Here is a 15,180-nt window from a genome sequence, read left to right on the forward strand (position 1 = left end):
TTTTGGGCCATAAAACACACTCTAATAAATTTAAAAACATAGAAACCATATAAAATCTGCTGTCAGATCACAATGGACTTAAATAAGAAATTAATAACAGAAACATAGCTGGAAAATTCCAAAGTACTTGGAGATAAAACAATACACTTCTAAATAACATAGGGGTGAGAGAATTCTCAAGATAATTTAAAAAAATATTTTGAACCAAATAAAAATGGAAAGAACTTATCAAAATTTGTAGTTTCTAGCTAAAGCAAAGGGAAATGCCTAGCATTTGGATGCAAAAATTAGGAAAGAAGAAAGACCTAAGATCAACAACCCAAGTTTTCCCCTTTAGAAACTAGAAAAAGAAAAGCAAATTAAATCCAAAGTAAGCAAAAGCAAAAAAAAATTATAAAAATTAGAGCAGAAATTAATGAAAGAGAACATAAGAAATCAATAGAAAAAAATCAATAAAGCAATGTTTGCTCTTTGAAAAGATAGATGAAATCAGTAAGCTTCTAGACAGGCTAACTAAGAAAAAAGGAGACAGAATACAAATTACTAATATCAGAAATGAAAAAGAGAACATCACTACAGATCCCATGAACATTAAAAGGATAAAGAAATTTTATAAACAACTTTATGCCCACAAATTTGATAACATACCTGAAAAGGAACAATTCATTGAAAAACACAATCTGCCAATACTCACACACAAAAATAAACAATCTAAGTTGGCCTGCATCTATTAAACATTTGAATCAATATCTAATAACCTTTAAAATAGAAAGTACCAAGCCCAGGTGAGTTCACTGATAAATTCTATCAAACATTTAAGGAAGAAATTGTAACAATTCTCTGCAATATCTTTCAGAAGCTAGAAGCAGTGGAAATACTTCCTAACTCATTCTATGAAGTCAGCATCACCCTAATACCAACACCAAAGACATTACAAGAAAAGAAAACTATGGACAAATGTCTCTCTTGAACATAAATGCAAAAATCCTCAAAAAAGTATTAGCAAATCAAATCTAAAAATGTATAAAAAGAATTATACACCATGACCAAGTGGGATTTATCCCAATTATGCAAGGCTGGTTCAACATACAAAATCAATAAATGTAATCTAATCCATCGCATCAACAGACTTAATTAGAAAAATCACATAATCATATCATTTGACAAAACTCACCACCTATTCATAATAAAAACTTTCATCAAACTAGGAATAGAAGGGAATTTCCTCAACTTGATAAAGAACATATTTTTAAAAACCCTACAGCTAACATCATACTTAATAGTGAGAAAGTCAGCCAGGCACGGTGACCCACACCTGTAATCCCAGCACTTTGGGAGGCTGAGGCAAGAAGATTGCTAGAGCCTAGGAGTTCAAGACCAGCCTGGGCAACATGGCAAAACCCCATCTCTACAAAAAATACAAAAATTAGTCAGGCATGGTGGTGCACATCTGTATTTCAAGCTACTTGGAAGACTGAAGTGGGAGGATTACTTCAGCCCATGAGGTCAAGGCTGCAGTGAGCCATGTTCACACCAGTGCACTCCAGCCTGGGTGACAGAGCCAGACCGTGTCTCAAAAAAAAAAAAAAGAGAGAAAATTGAGGCTTTCCCACTAAGACCAGGAACCAGGCAAGGATGCCCCTTATTACCACTGCTTTTCAAGATCAAACTGGAAGTCACAACTGATGCAATAAGACAAGAAAAAGAAACAAAAGGTATGTAGATTAAGAAGGAAGGCACAAAACTGTCTTTTTGACAGATGAGATTGTCTATGTAGAAAATTCCAAAAGAATAAACAAAAAATCCCTGGAACTAATAAGCAATTATAAAAAGATTCAGAATAAAAGCTTAATATACAAAAGTTAATTACTTCCCCCTATACCAGCAATGACCAAGTGAAATTAAAAATTAAAAACACATTACCATTTACATTAGCACCCCCCAAAGATAAAAATGCTTAGGTATAAATCTAACAAAGTATGTACAAGATCTATATAAGGAAAACTACAAAACTGGTGAAAGAAACCAAAGAAGAACTGAATAAACAGATATCCCATGTTCATGGACTCAACACTGTCAAAATGTCAGCTATTCTCAACTTTATAGATTCAATGCAATCCCAATCAAAATCCCAGCACACTATTTTGTGGATACTGGCAAACTGATTCTAAAGGTTATATAGACAGGCAAAAGATCCAGAACAGCCAACTCAATGTTAAAGGACAAAGTTTAAGGACTGCCACTACCTGACTTTAAGGCTTAATGTACAGCTACAGTCATCAAGACAGTGTGATATCGGCAGAAGAATAGACAAATAGATGAATGGAATAGAACAGAGAACCCAAAACTAGACTCACATAAACAAAGTTAAGTGATCTTTGACAATGGAGCAAAAGCAATACAATGGGGCAAAGACAGTTCGTTCAACAAATGGTGCTGGAACAACTGAACATCCACAAGTAAAAAAACAAAAAGAATCCAGGCACAGATGTTAGACCCTTCATAAAAGTTAACTCAAAATAGATCACAGGCCGGGCGCAGTGGCTCACGCCTGTAATCCCAACATTTTGGGAGCCCGAGGTGGGTGGATCACTTAAGGTGAGGAGTTTGAGACCAGCCTGGCCAACATGGTGAAATCCCATCTCTACTAAAAATACGAAAATTACCCAGATGTGGTGGTGCATGCCTGTAGTCCCAGCTACTTGAGAGGCTGAGGCAGGAGAATTGCTTAAACCCCAGGAGGCGGAGGTTGTAGTAAGCCAAGATCATGCCACTGCACTCCAGCCTAGGCAACAGAGCGAAACTCTAAAAAAATAAAAAACAGATCACAGACCTAAATGTAAAACACAAAACTTTAAAACTCCTGGAAGATAACATAGCAGAAAAATCTAGGTTATTATGGGTATGGTGATGACTTTTTAGGTATAACACCAAAGGCAGAAATCCATGAAAGAAATAATTGATAAGCTAGATTTCATTAAAATTAAAAAGGGTGCTCTGCGAAAGGCACTGTCGAGAGAATGAGAAGACGAGTTAGACTAGAAAAAATATTTGCAGAGGACACATATGATAAAGGGCTGTTACCAAAAATAGACAAAGAACTCTTAAAATTCAACAAGAAAATGAACAACTTGATTTAAAAAATGGGCCAAAGACCTGTACAGATATCTCACCAAACAAGATATACAGATGGCAAGTAAGTATGTGAAAAGATGTTCAACATCATATATCATTAAGGAAATACAAATTAAAACACAATGAGATACCACTATACACCTATTAGATGGTCATAATCCAAAACTCTGACAACACCAAATGCTGGTAAAGTGTGATGCAACAGGAACCCTCATTCATTGCTGGTAGGAACACAAAATGGTCTAGCCACCTTGGAAGACAGTTTGGTAATTCCTCACAAAACTAAACATATTCTTAAAATATGATCCAGCAATCATGCTTCTCGGTATTTGCCTAAATGAACTGAAAATACATGTCTACACAGGAATCTGCACATAGATGTTTATAGCAGCTTTATTCATAATTGCCAAAACTTGGAGCATTCAAGATATCCTTCAGTAGGTGAATGGATAAATAAACGGTGATATCCAGACAATGGGATATTATTCAGCACTAAAAGGAAACGAGCTATTAAGTCATGAAAAAACATGGGGGAAACTTCAATGCATATTACCAAGTAAAAGAAGCCAATCTGCAAAGGCCACACACTACATGATTCCAACAATATAGTAGTCTAGAAAGGCAAAACTATGGCGACAGTAAAACAATCAGTGGTTTCCAGGGGTTGTGCGGGAGGGATGAATAATCAAGAGCACAGAGAATTCTTAGGGCAGTGAAAATACTCTGTATGATTCCATAAATGTGGATACATGTCGTTATATATTTGTCCCAACCCATAGGATGTACAATATCAAGAATGAACCCTAAGGTAAACTATGGACTTAGGGTAATAATGATGTGTCAATATAAGTTCATCAATGATAACAAATGTCACACCTCTCCTGGGAACTGTAGACAGTGGGAGGAGCTGTGCATCTGTAGGGGAAGGCAGTATACAGCAATTCTTCATACTTTCTACTCAATATTGCTGGGAATCTAAAACTGCTCTAAAAAATAAAGTGTATTAATAAAAAATAAACAAACTTTATAAGACTATCTTCAAAAATTAGCTCATCTAAGTAATTTTTTTCTTTTTTTTTTTTTTTAGGTGGAGTCTTGCCCTGTCACACAGGCTAGAGTGCAGTGGCACAATCTCAGCTCACTGCAACCTCCGCCTCCCGGATTCAAGCGATTCTCGTGCCTCAGCCTGCCGAGTAGCTTGGATTACAGGCATCTGCCACCACACCTGGCTAATCTTTGTATTTTTGTATTTCACCATGTTGGCCAAGCTATCTTGAACTCCTGACCTCAAGTGATCCCCCCACCTCAGCCTCTCAAAGTGCTAGGATTACAGGAGTGAGCCACTTCGCCCAGCCTAAACAATTTTTTTCTACTTCAGATTACTTCTTTATCATAGACCAAAGAAAATGGGGAAAAAGGATTTAAGAAACTCCCCAGAGGCTAGTAGAAGTCTGTTACAGCCACAGAAATTACAAGTAAAAAGAGTTTGGAAAAATCTGTTTATACCACCAATTCACATATACTTCCATTAAATATAGCTCTAAACATTTGCCATTAATGTTAAAGATGAAAAAAATTTTTTTAAATTTCTATTTATTTATTTTTGTAGATATGGGATCTTGCCATGTTGCCCAGGCTGGTCTCAAACTCCTGGGCTCAAGCAATCCTCCTGCCTCAGCCTCCCAAAGATAGTTTTTTGACAAAACATCCTAACACTAAATTTCACCCAACTAGTTTCTTACCTCCTCTATGGTAGAGGCCCACTGTCTCAATTCTTTCATATTTCTCATCATAAGCAGGTTCCTCTACAATAAATGCCTGTTCGGAACTGCTAACATTTGTATGTGTTTAGCAATGTTCTTGTGAAGTATTTTTGTGACAAATAACTACTGTTATGGACATATCATTTGCAGATAATGAAAAATAAAACCAAGATTCTCTTCTTTGCTGATGAAGTCAGGAAGGTGGAAAGGGCAAAGCAAGAACTCTCACTCTTACCCTATGAATAATTTCAATAGAAATCAAAGGCGTGAACTTCTCGGGTCCTCAATTTTCTCCTCTCTAAAAAGAAAGAATTGTTTAATAAAACTCATCCAAGACTACAATCATCAATGGCAGCTAAAACTACTTAGTGAAAGAATTTTTTTTTAATAAAAAAAAAGGACATTGGATGATGTCTCAACTCCCAAGCACTTGATGTTTGACTTGGGAGTGGTGCCTTCAGTCACACCTAAAACCATCTGCGGCAGACCCTGTTCTTTTTGACTGACACAAATGCCATTCCCAACCTCCTTCTCCTCGTGTCTTGTCTCAATCGTAGAGTCTAGAAGAGCAAACATTCACTTTGCAGCCTCCCTTGCACCAAGGAGTGGCCATGAGACAATTCTGCCCAATGAATCAGAAGAGGAATTGTGTTGAGGATTTCTGGAAAGACTACTGCTTTTCCCGAGAAAAGCGACAGATGCAGTAGGGGCTGCGCCCCTTCCATCCCTCTTCCAGCCTTACAGATGCACTGTTGGTAGCTGTGACTGCCTTGCTACCACGAGGAAAAGGAAGGCCAAGAGAATAGCAGAGACACTCGCTCTGATGCCTTTGAGCCAATGAATCAATGCCAGAAGCAGCTGACCTCCAGAGTTGTTGTTATAGGATTAAAATAAATCTCTACTTATTTGCCATTGTCACTTTGGTTTGTTTGTTTGTTTACTTGTTGCCAAGCACATTCCTAACTGATACACTGTTCACCAGATTTCCTGGGATTAGACAATCAAACATCTTTCTGTAACCAAGAATGCAAAGCTCCTCAACTAGAAAATACTCACGTGAAAGTTTAAAGGAAAAGCACAGGGAGTGAAATAAAATGCTTTCTTCTCCTGCCCACAGAATCCATTTATTTCATGTAGCTGTAAAATCAGCCGTTTGCCCAATTTCGTCAAGTCACAAATTCTCAGGATTGGAAAGGCATTACTTTTAACCACCTGACCTCCCTCTAAACGACCTCATTAGGTAGCTATTTAGCCTCTTCTGGAATTATGTATAGTGACAAGGAATTCATTATCTCTAGAAGGAGCCTATATTTTCTCTGGACAACTATTTTAGAAAGGTCTATCTTACATTAACTTGCTTTTTCTATGTCTTTGTTCTACCTTTTGAGAAACACAGAACAGAAAGAATCTCTTTTATGAATGAGAGCCATCCAAAAGCTGAAGGCAGCTTTCATATCACCTCATCTGCAAAGTGATATCCACCAGTTCTTTCCACCTTTCCTCCTGAGAGAGGTATCAAGTTCTAATGAGTGCCAGTCACACATATAATTTTAAATTGTCTAGTAGCCACGTTTTAAAAAGGAAAAGCCAGGTGAAATTAATTTTAATATATTTTATGTAACCCAATATATCAAAAATATCATTTCAACAGATATTCAAAATAAATCATGAGATATTTACATTATTTTTTCATACTCAGTCTTTGAAATCTAATGTGTATGATACAGTCAGCCCTCTGTATCCCCAGGTTCTGTATGTGCAGATTCAGCCAACCTTGAATTGAAAATATTTTTTAAATAAACAATAACAATACAACCATTAAAAAAATACTTAAAAAAAACAAACAGTATAACAACTATTTACATAGCATTTACATTGTATTAGGTATTATAAATTATCCAGAGATGATTTAAAGTATACGGGAGGCTGTATGTAGATTACATGAAAATAGTATGCCATTTTTATATGAGGAACTTGAGCATCTATGGATTTTGGTATGTGCAGGGTGTCCTGGAACCAATACCCCTCGGACACTGAGGGGTGACTGTATTACATGATAGTCTATAATCAACTTACAGGAGTCACATTTTCACTGCTCAATGGCCACATATGGCTACGTGCAACCATACTGAACAGCACAAGTCTGACAGAAGAACATAACACTGTTTTCTGCAGAGTCACTACAGACAGCATTCGGTTAATAAGATAAACTGGCAAAATATCATGGTGCCAAGTTTCTGAACCTAGAGTACCGCACAGACCTCTTTTAAAGTGGTGGGAAGGAGAACTAAATCTCATGGGCTCCTGAGACTGTGTCTAGAACTTTCAGAGGTCAATGTAACCCAACTGAAAAACTGTTTTTGAAAGTGGCTTTTAAAAAAAACGATCTTCAAAATAAAGACGCACACAAAAAAGATTCTATTTTGCTTGAATTTGAGCAACTCTATGGTCCCAGATTGAAAACACTACTGGAACAGAGAGAACACTGGTCTGAAGTCAGGGAGTCTTTATTCTCAATTCTGCCACCAATCTCAGTAGTCACCTGAAAAAAAAAAATCAATTCATTTCTCCAGGCCTCTTTTCTCTAAGGGTGCTCCACTTTCCCACTAAACAACACTGTCCTAAGCATTCACAAACCATCCTTTTAATAATCCATTCCAGAATTCTGCCCACAAGTAGCATAAAGCTCCTAAGTCTACAGATTTTAAGCCCACATTCCTCACTCTCGAAAATCAGAATGTCATTTACCTGTCTTCATAATTCCAACAATTTCCCACTCTTCAAAATTTCATAAAAATAAAAATTAACAATGAATTATCCCTAGGTTCTTTCAGTGTCCTGGAACAGAATGCTTCTGGACCAAAAATCCAAAACCCATTTTGAACAACTAAACAATCTTTTACAATCCGTTCAACTTTCACAAGCTTTAATTTAATGTTACTAATGTTTTTTCTGGCCTGTTCAAAATAAATATTCCTGCCTTTCATTTATTGACTTTATGAGTACTTGTCGAGGACCTACTGTGCATGACAACACACTGGGAATACGGATGACCTGTAAAAAAGATACGTAAATGCTGTCCTTGCTTGCAAAAGGCTGATACCAGCAATGAATGAAAGACAATAAACTAGCATATAAGTAAGCAGGACAATTTCAGGTAGTAAAGAATGATACAACAATAAAGCTATATTTGAGAGCAATATCATGCTTCAGATACTCTTCTAAATAGTAACTAGTTTAATCCTCTTAACAACTCTACGAAGTGGCCACCTTTATACATGAGAAAATAGAGACAAAGAACAGTGAGTGCTAGAAAAAACAGAACATAGGAACTGTGAGAGGGCGAGTGTCTAGTGCACCGTTAAGAGTCTAGGAGACCAGGTGTGGTGGCTCATGCCTGTAATCCCAGCACTTTGGGAGGCCGAGGTGGGCAGATCACCGGAGGTCAGGAGTTCAAGAGCAGCTTGGCCAACATGGTGAAACCCCAATTCTACTAAAAATACAAAAATTAGCCAGGAGTGGTGGCTCACGCCTGTAATCCCAACTACTCAGGAGGCTGAGGCACAAGAATCACTTGAACTGGGGAGGTGGAGGTTGCAGTGAGCTGAGATTATGCCACTGCACTCTAACCTGGGGGACAGAGTGAGACTCTGTCTCCAGAAAAAAAAAAAAAAAAAAAAAGAGTCTAGGAGGGTACAAAAGGTTTTTATGAGGTCCTCTGGGCTGAGGCTTGAATGAAGAACCAGCCACACAAAGATCTAGGGTCAGAGTGTTCCAGAGAGAGGGAACAGCAAGTACAAAACCCCTAAAATGGGATGAATTTGGCAGGATGAACCTCGAGGGCTCAAGGAACAGAAAGAAATAAAATGTGGCTGATAAAGAGGGAGGGGAGAAGAATAAGAGAAGAGGTAAAGAGGCAAGAGTGGGAGCTAATTTATGATGAGGAGTCTGGATTTTATTACAAGTACAGTGAAATCCCCCCTAGGGTTTTTAAGCTGGAGAATAACATGATCTCATTTACATTTTTAAAAGATCCCTCTGCTTGCTATGTGGGAAATCAACTGTAGGAAGCAAGAATTGAATCAGAGAAACAAGGAGAGAGAAGATGGAAGCCAAGCAGCAGTTGAGTAACTCAAGCTTCCCTCTGCCATTTAACATTATTATCAGCCCAGAGCAACTGGCTTGTTTCCTTTTTGCTTCTTTTCCTGAGTTTACTTGTCCTGCTGATGGAGTCTCTTGCTCTAGGTTACAGTAAGACCCAGAGAAGAGCTGAGGACCCCCTTCAGATTCCTTTGGCTTTTGATTTCAACCTCTAATATACCCAGAGGAACATGTACAACACAATATGAATGGCAAGTAAAGCAAAAAAAAAAAAAAAAAGGTGGGGGGCGGGGTGGGGGGAGAGTCAATCAATGATCATCTTCAGCTGCAGCTCAATAAAGCCCAAAATGTTCACAGCAATTCACTCTATAAACAATTCATAGCTCAAAACCAAAGGGTTCAAATAATACTCAAAGGCCTTGGACTTCACTAATAATACCTATCTCTTACTGAAAAGATAATGCTAACAAATATCTAAGCATACTGAGGAGGACTGTCAGCAAACATCACCACTAATCATTCTTCCTATCCCTATCTGTGCATCCCAACTATCTCATCAAGAAGGGGAATTTAGCCGGGCACGGTGGCTCATGCTTGTAATCCCAGCACTTTGGGAGGCCGAGGCGGGCAGATCGCAAGGTCAGGAGATTGAGACCACGGTGAAACCCCGTCTCTACTAAAAATACAAAAAATTAGCCGGGCGTGGTGGTGGGCGCCTGTAGTCCCAGCTACTCGGAGAGGCTGAGGCAGGAGAATGGTGTGAACCCGGGAGGCGGAGATTGCAGTGAGCCGAGATCGCGCCACTGCACTCCAGCCTGGGTGACAGAGCGAGACTCTGTCTCAAAAAAAAAAAAAAAGAAGGGGAATTTACTTCCCTTCCCTTTGAATTTGGGCTGGCCTTGTGACTCACTTTGACCAATAGGATGTGATGAAAGTGATGTGCCAGTTCTAGATCTAGGCTTCAAGAGAAATAGAAGCTGGCCAGGCATGGTGGCTCACACCTGTAATCTCAGCCCTTTGAGAGGCCAAGGTGAGTGGTGGATCACCTCAGGTCAAGAGTTTGAGACCAGCCTGGCCAACATGGTGAAACCCCATCTCTACTAAAAATACAGAATTTAGCCGGTGTGGTGGTGTGCACCTGTAATCTCAGCTATTAGGGAGGCTGAGGAAGGAGAATTGCTTGAACCCGGGAGGCAGGGGTTGCAGTGAGCTGAGATTATGCCACTGCACTCCAGCCTGGGCAACACAGCAAGACTCCGTCTCAAAAAAAAAAAAAAAAGTAAAAGTAAAATGAAGTAGAAGCTTCCTTATTCTCACACTTGGAACCCAGCCACCATGCTGTAAGGTGGCTGGTCTAGATACCAGAGGAAATGAGACATTATGGAAAAAAACTAAGGAACTCTAGTCCACAGCCAACAGGAAACATGAGAGTACAGCTTTCTTGGACACTCTAGTCCAGCCAAGTTCTGAAACTGAAAACATCTGCTGTATTAGTGATGCTAGCAGACACCACCACATGGAACAGAAAACCACTCAGCTGAACCCAGCCAACACACCAAATTGTGAGAAATAATAAATTGTGGTTTTAAGTCACTATGTTTTGGAACATTCATGTGGAATTTCAACAGGTCAATACAAAAAGCTGGATATTCCAGACAGAAATATGAGCAGGAGCAAAGACAAAGAATGGTATAGTACAGAATATTTTTCAAGAAAGGCAAGTTCTCCAATAACTGCCACCAGTCATGAACCAGCTATTCTAGTTAAAATGAACCACTTGTGGAAAGTACTATGGCTCAAAGACCTAAAAGCAGAACGACCATTCGACCCAGGAATCCCATTACTAGGTATATAGCCAGACGAATATAAATCATCCAACCATAAAGACACACACACATGAATGTTCACCGAAGCACTATTCACAACAGCAAAGACATGGAATCAACTTAAACGCCCATCAATGACAAACTGGATAAAGAAAATGTGGTACATATGCACCATGGAATACTACACAGCCATAAAAAAGAATAAGATCATGTCTTCTGTGGGAGTATGGATAGAGCTGAAGGCTAATTACCCTTAGCAAATTAATGCAGGAACAGAAAACCAAATACTGCATGTTCTCACTTTTTAGTGGGAGCTGAATGATAAGAACATATGAATACAAAGAAGGAAACAATAGATACTCGGGTCTACTTGAGGGGAGAGGGTAGCAAGAGGGAGAGGAGCAGAAAAGATAACTACTGGGTACTGGGCTTAATACCTGGGTGATGAAATAATCTGTACAACAAACCTCTGTGACACGTGTTTACCTACCTAACAAACCTTCATATGTATCGCCAAACCTATAATAAAAGTTAAAAATAAAGAAAAAAATAAATCACTTCCTGTGCAAGCCCTGTTACAATGCTTACATATTTGCAAAATGGTTTGCAGGACTCAGAGTTGTAAAATAAGGACCCCCGGTGTCAGAGAGCTGATACAGATGATCTATGAATATATTATGTACTTTCTGCTTCTCTTTCACTCTGTCTTGCAGGCATCCAGCAATATCATCTGTTCTCCACTTTGCTAAATCTTACCTTTGGCAGAGCCTTCATGAACAAGATTGGTACCCATATAAAAGAAGCCCCAGAGAGCTATCTTGACCCTTCTACCATGTGAAGACACAGTAACAAGGTACCGTCTATGAACCAGGAAATGGGCCCTCACCAGACACCTAATCTGCTGGTGCCTTGATCTTAGACTTCCCAGCTTCTAGAACTGTGGGAATTAAATTTCTATTGTTTATAAGCTACCTGGTTTACACTATTTTGTTATAGCAGCCCAAAAGCACACCCTGTTTCAAGATTCTGCATTCATTTACTCATTCATACATTCAGCCATATTTTGTTGGGCACCAATGATGCCAGGCACTACTCTAGGTGCTCAGGATACAATAATTAACAAGGCAGACAATGTCCCTGGCTTCATGGAGATAAACTGTGTTGATGAACAGGAAGTAGATAGAGTGGTCAAAGAAGGCTGGAGGAGAGCACAATTGACCAGAGATCTGATGGAAGTGAGAAAGCAAACTATGGGAATATCTGGAAAAAGAGCATTCCAGGCAGAGGAATGAGCAAGTGGCAAAGATCCTCAAATGTCTATACTTCCATGGGAGAAGGCCAGTGAGTGAGGAAAAGAGAGGTAGCAACGGGGATCAGAGAGGATGCAGGGATCCAGATCTCAAAGGGACTTGTAGGTAATGGCCAACACTTTGGACTTTATGTTTTCAGAGTGATGGAAGGTCCTTACAGCCTTTCCCAGCCCCTAGCTAAGCCTCTATTGATTACTTCTCCTTCTTGTGCTCTTATCACCTGTACTTTTATTTACCAGTTAGTCTATATTCCATGGATTTCTATTCATCTCTTGTGTATCAGTTCTATGTCCTCAACTATGTCTCAATGGCAAGAATCAGTCATATTCTCCCCTGTATTCCCAGGGCCTGGCACCTAAGAGATGCTAAATAAATCTTTCTGGAAGGTGATAATGATGATGTAATCTCTTAGAATCTTTTCTAGCTGTTAAGATCCATGATGCCTTTGAACTCTCTCAACAAACTAGTTTGCACAATGACTCAGAGGACTGACATCTTTCTAGATATTTTGAGATTATATTCATGCCACTTTTAGAGTCTCCATCCATCAAATGACTAGAATGAATTACATCAGAGTTTTGTTTAAATGAAGGCTGTGCCACTTGGAATGGGATTCCCTTACATGGAACTACCTACTAACATTTGCACTTTAAGCCACCTGAACCTCAGGAGAGTAATAAATTGCTATTAAATAAATGCTATTCTGATGTGATCTCATCACTAGCCATTAATGATGGCCTCAAATCCTTTGTTTCTTCTCCCAATGAAAAGTGAAGGATAATGCTACTCCCCTCCCCGACCCCCTCCTGACCCCAAGTCTGGGTTGGACTTAGTGACTTACTTGACCGATAAGCAGGAGAACTGGTGTTCTGGGACTTATGAGTCTATATCCTAAGAAACCTTGAGCCTTGAAGCTTCCATCCTCACATTTTGGGAAACCCAGCTCTCATGCTGAAAGAAACCTAAGCCACATGGAGAGACCACATGCTGGGCCCCAGCTAAGCCCCCTGCCCAGAGCCACGCATCCCAGTCGAGGCACCAGACATCTGAATCTGAGATCTCAAAAGTGGATCCCCTATCCCCAGATTCCTCAGCTGACACCATGTGGATCAGAGACAAACTGCCCAGCTGAGCCCTTTCTTAATTCCTAACCCACAAAATCATGACCAAGATAAAATGGTTATTTTAAGGTACCAAGTTTTGGAGTGGTTTGTTATGTAGCAGTAGATTTAAAAAAACAAAAAACAGAAACAGAATCATATCACTACTGATTCAGAACTCACAAGAGTGCCTTGCTCCCAATCATTTATAAAACTGACAGACGGACACAGTCTGAGGTTTAACCAAGGTTCAATGACCGCTCTGCCCAGAGATTTGATCCATGACAAATGACACAGACAGATGAGATGACTTTGAATACTCATTCATACTAATATAATTTCAGACCAATTACAGTCATTTGAAATGTAACCAAGGTAAGAGCCACGGCATCCATTTGGATTGTAGAGGTCACAGAATTAGGCTATTGGCCAAATTATACATATTTTTTTCACTCAAGTCACCCTGCTGGCAAGAAAATAATTTATTACACTACTTAAATACATGGATAGGACTTAAAACAGAAATGAAATGTACAATTCTATCATAAAGTTAAAAAGATCCAGCTACTAAACAATGATTGCATGCAATACTAAGAATTTCTGAAATGATTTTCAGTCAGATGCTGCCAGAATGGAAAACACTCAATTGCAAATAGTCCTCTCCTTTAGAACATCCTTTACTTGTACAAAGAAGTTTTAGTATGAAAACAAAAGCTCCCCAAAACGGGTAGGCAGTTTTACCCCCATCAGTATGAATATCACTTCTCCCAACAGCTGTCACTTCAGGCCCTGTGAATAAGAGGCTTCTGATAAAACAGCACACTCATTTCATATTGCTCCTCATCCCTCTCCCCAACTACCTTCAAGTCATATTTGGCTCTCCAAAAAAATACAGAACCATTAAGCGGACCCAAGGAGAAGAGTAAAGGTAACACACACATACAAAAACAAATTTTGGTAGCAAATGCTTTAGAGCATCAATTTTTCATATAAACTGTTATCTTGAACTATGTCTAATCATAGTCTATCACCCACATTTTTCATACAATGAATTCACACTCACCATTGGTACATTTTAAAGAATCAACAAAAGAAAATAATGACTCAAGAAAACACCCTGAAAGCTAAGGGCATGGCAATGTGAAAATGGTAAAATGCTTTTAAGAGAAAATATCATCTTCCAACTTCATATTTGCACATATTTGTTTGAAAGTACACATTTGCTTCAAAAATCATTCATTAGCAATAACAACAATAAAACCATAACGAAAGAAACCAAAATGTCAACACTTGTCTCACTGGCGGCTATATGAGTACATGTATTTTTTATAAGAGAACTCCAGAATAAGAGAAGAAAAACATAATAACTTCTGATGACAATATTTAATGAAAAAAAAAACCATTGCCTTCACACAGAAACCACTCCTGCAGCAGCAGTGAATCAATAACTCTGAATAATACGTGTTTAAAAACATGTACTCATATTCCTATACTACAACACATTTCCAAAACTGCTTAAAAAGCAAAAGTAGATGGTGATGCCGCCAAAGCAAATTTAGTGACATTCTGGTTATGTGGCTCCGACAATCAAATGAAAGTTCAACAAGAATTTAAGAAATGAAGCTGAGGATATAAATCATGTTCTTTTCGTTTAAGTGAGAACATCAGCAGCTCCATCTGTTCCAGCTCTAGGAGCCATTACTGACACATTAAATTCCAAAAAAGAGGAAGGCCTTTAGGTTAACAAGGAAAGCAAGTCTGATTAAATGTCAAACCACATGATACTAAGCTTCTTGCACTTTCTGTATCACCAAGAAAGTCAAACTCTGCTCAATGCTAATGCAAAAGCACTGCTGATGGGGGAAAGGAATGTATTTCCAATGCATCTCTTCCGATCATTAAGGTCATCTGTCTAATGCGTTCAAGGCAGACAGGAAACCGTCCC

The 15,180-nt window shown here is 38.8% G+C and overlaps 1 protein-coding gene across 8 annotated transcripts in view; it reads right to left on the minus strand.

Annotated features, from left to right (window-relative positions):
• The window catches only part of LOC100604623 (suppressor of cytokine signaling 2), a 338,229-nt gene that overhangs the window by 179,954 nt on the left and 143,095 nt on the right, over positions 1-15,180 (minus strand). The window contains exon 5 of one of the 8 annotated variants that reach the window (XM_030819854.1): positions 13,200-13,210. The exons of the other annotated variants lie outside the window; for them this stretch is intronic. The gene's annotated coding sequence lies outside the window, so the exon portion shown is untranslated. Of the gene's footprint in view, positions 1-13,199; positions 13,211-15,180 lie in introns of those variants that run through there. 8 annotated transcript variants of the gene reach the window in all.

This window comes from Nomascus leucogenys, chromosome 10 (genome assembly GCF_006542625.1).
Source record: "Nomascus leucogenys isolate Asia chromosome 10, Asia_NLE_v1, whole genome shotgun sequence".
NCBI lineage: Eukaryota > Metazoa > Chordata > Mammalia > Primates > Hylobatidae > Nomascus > Nomascus leucogenys.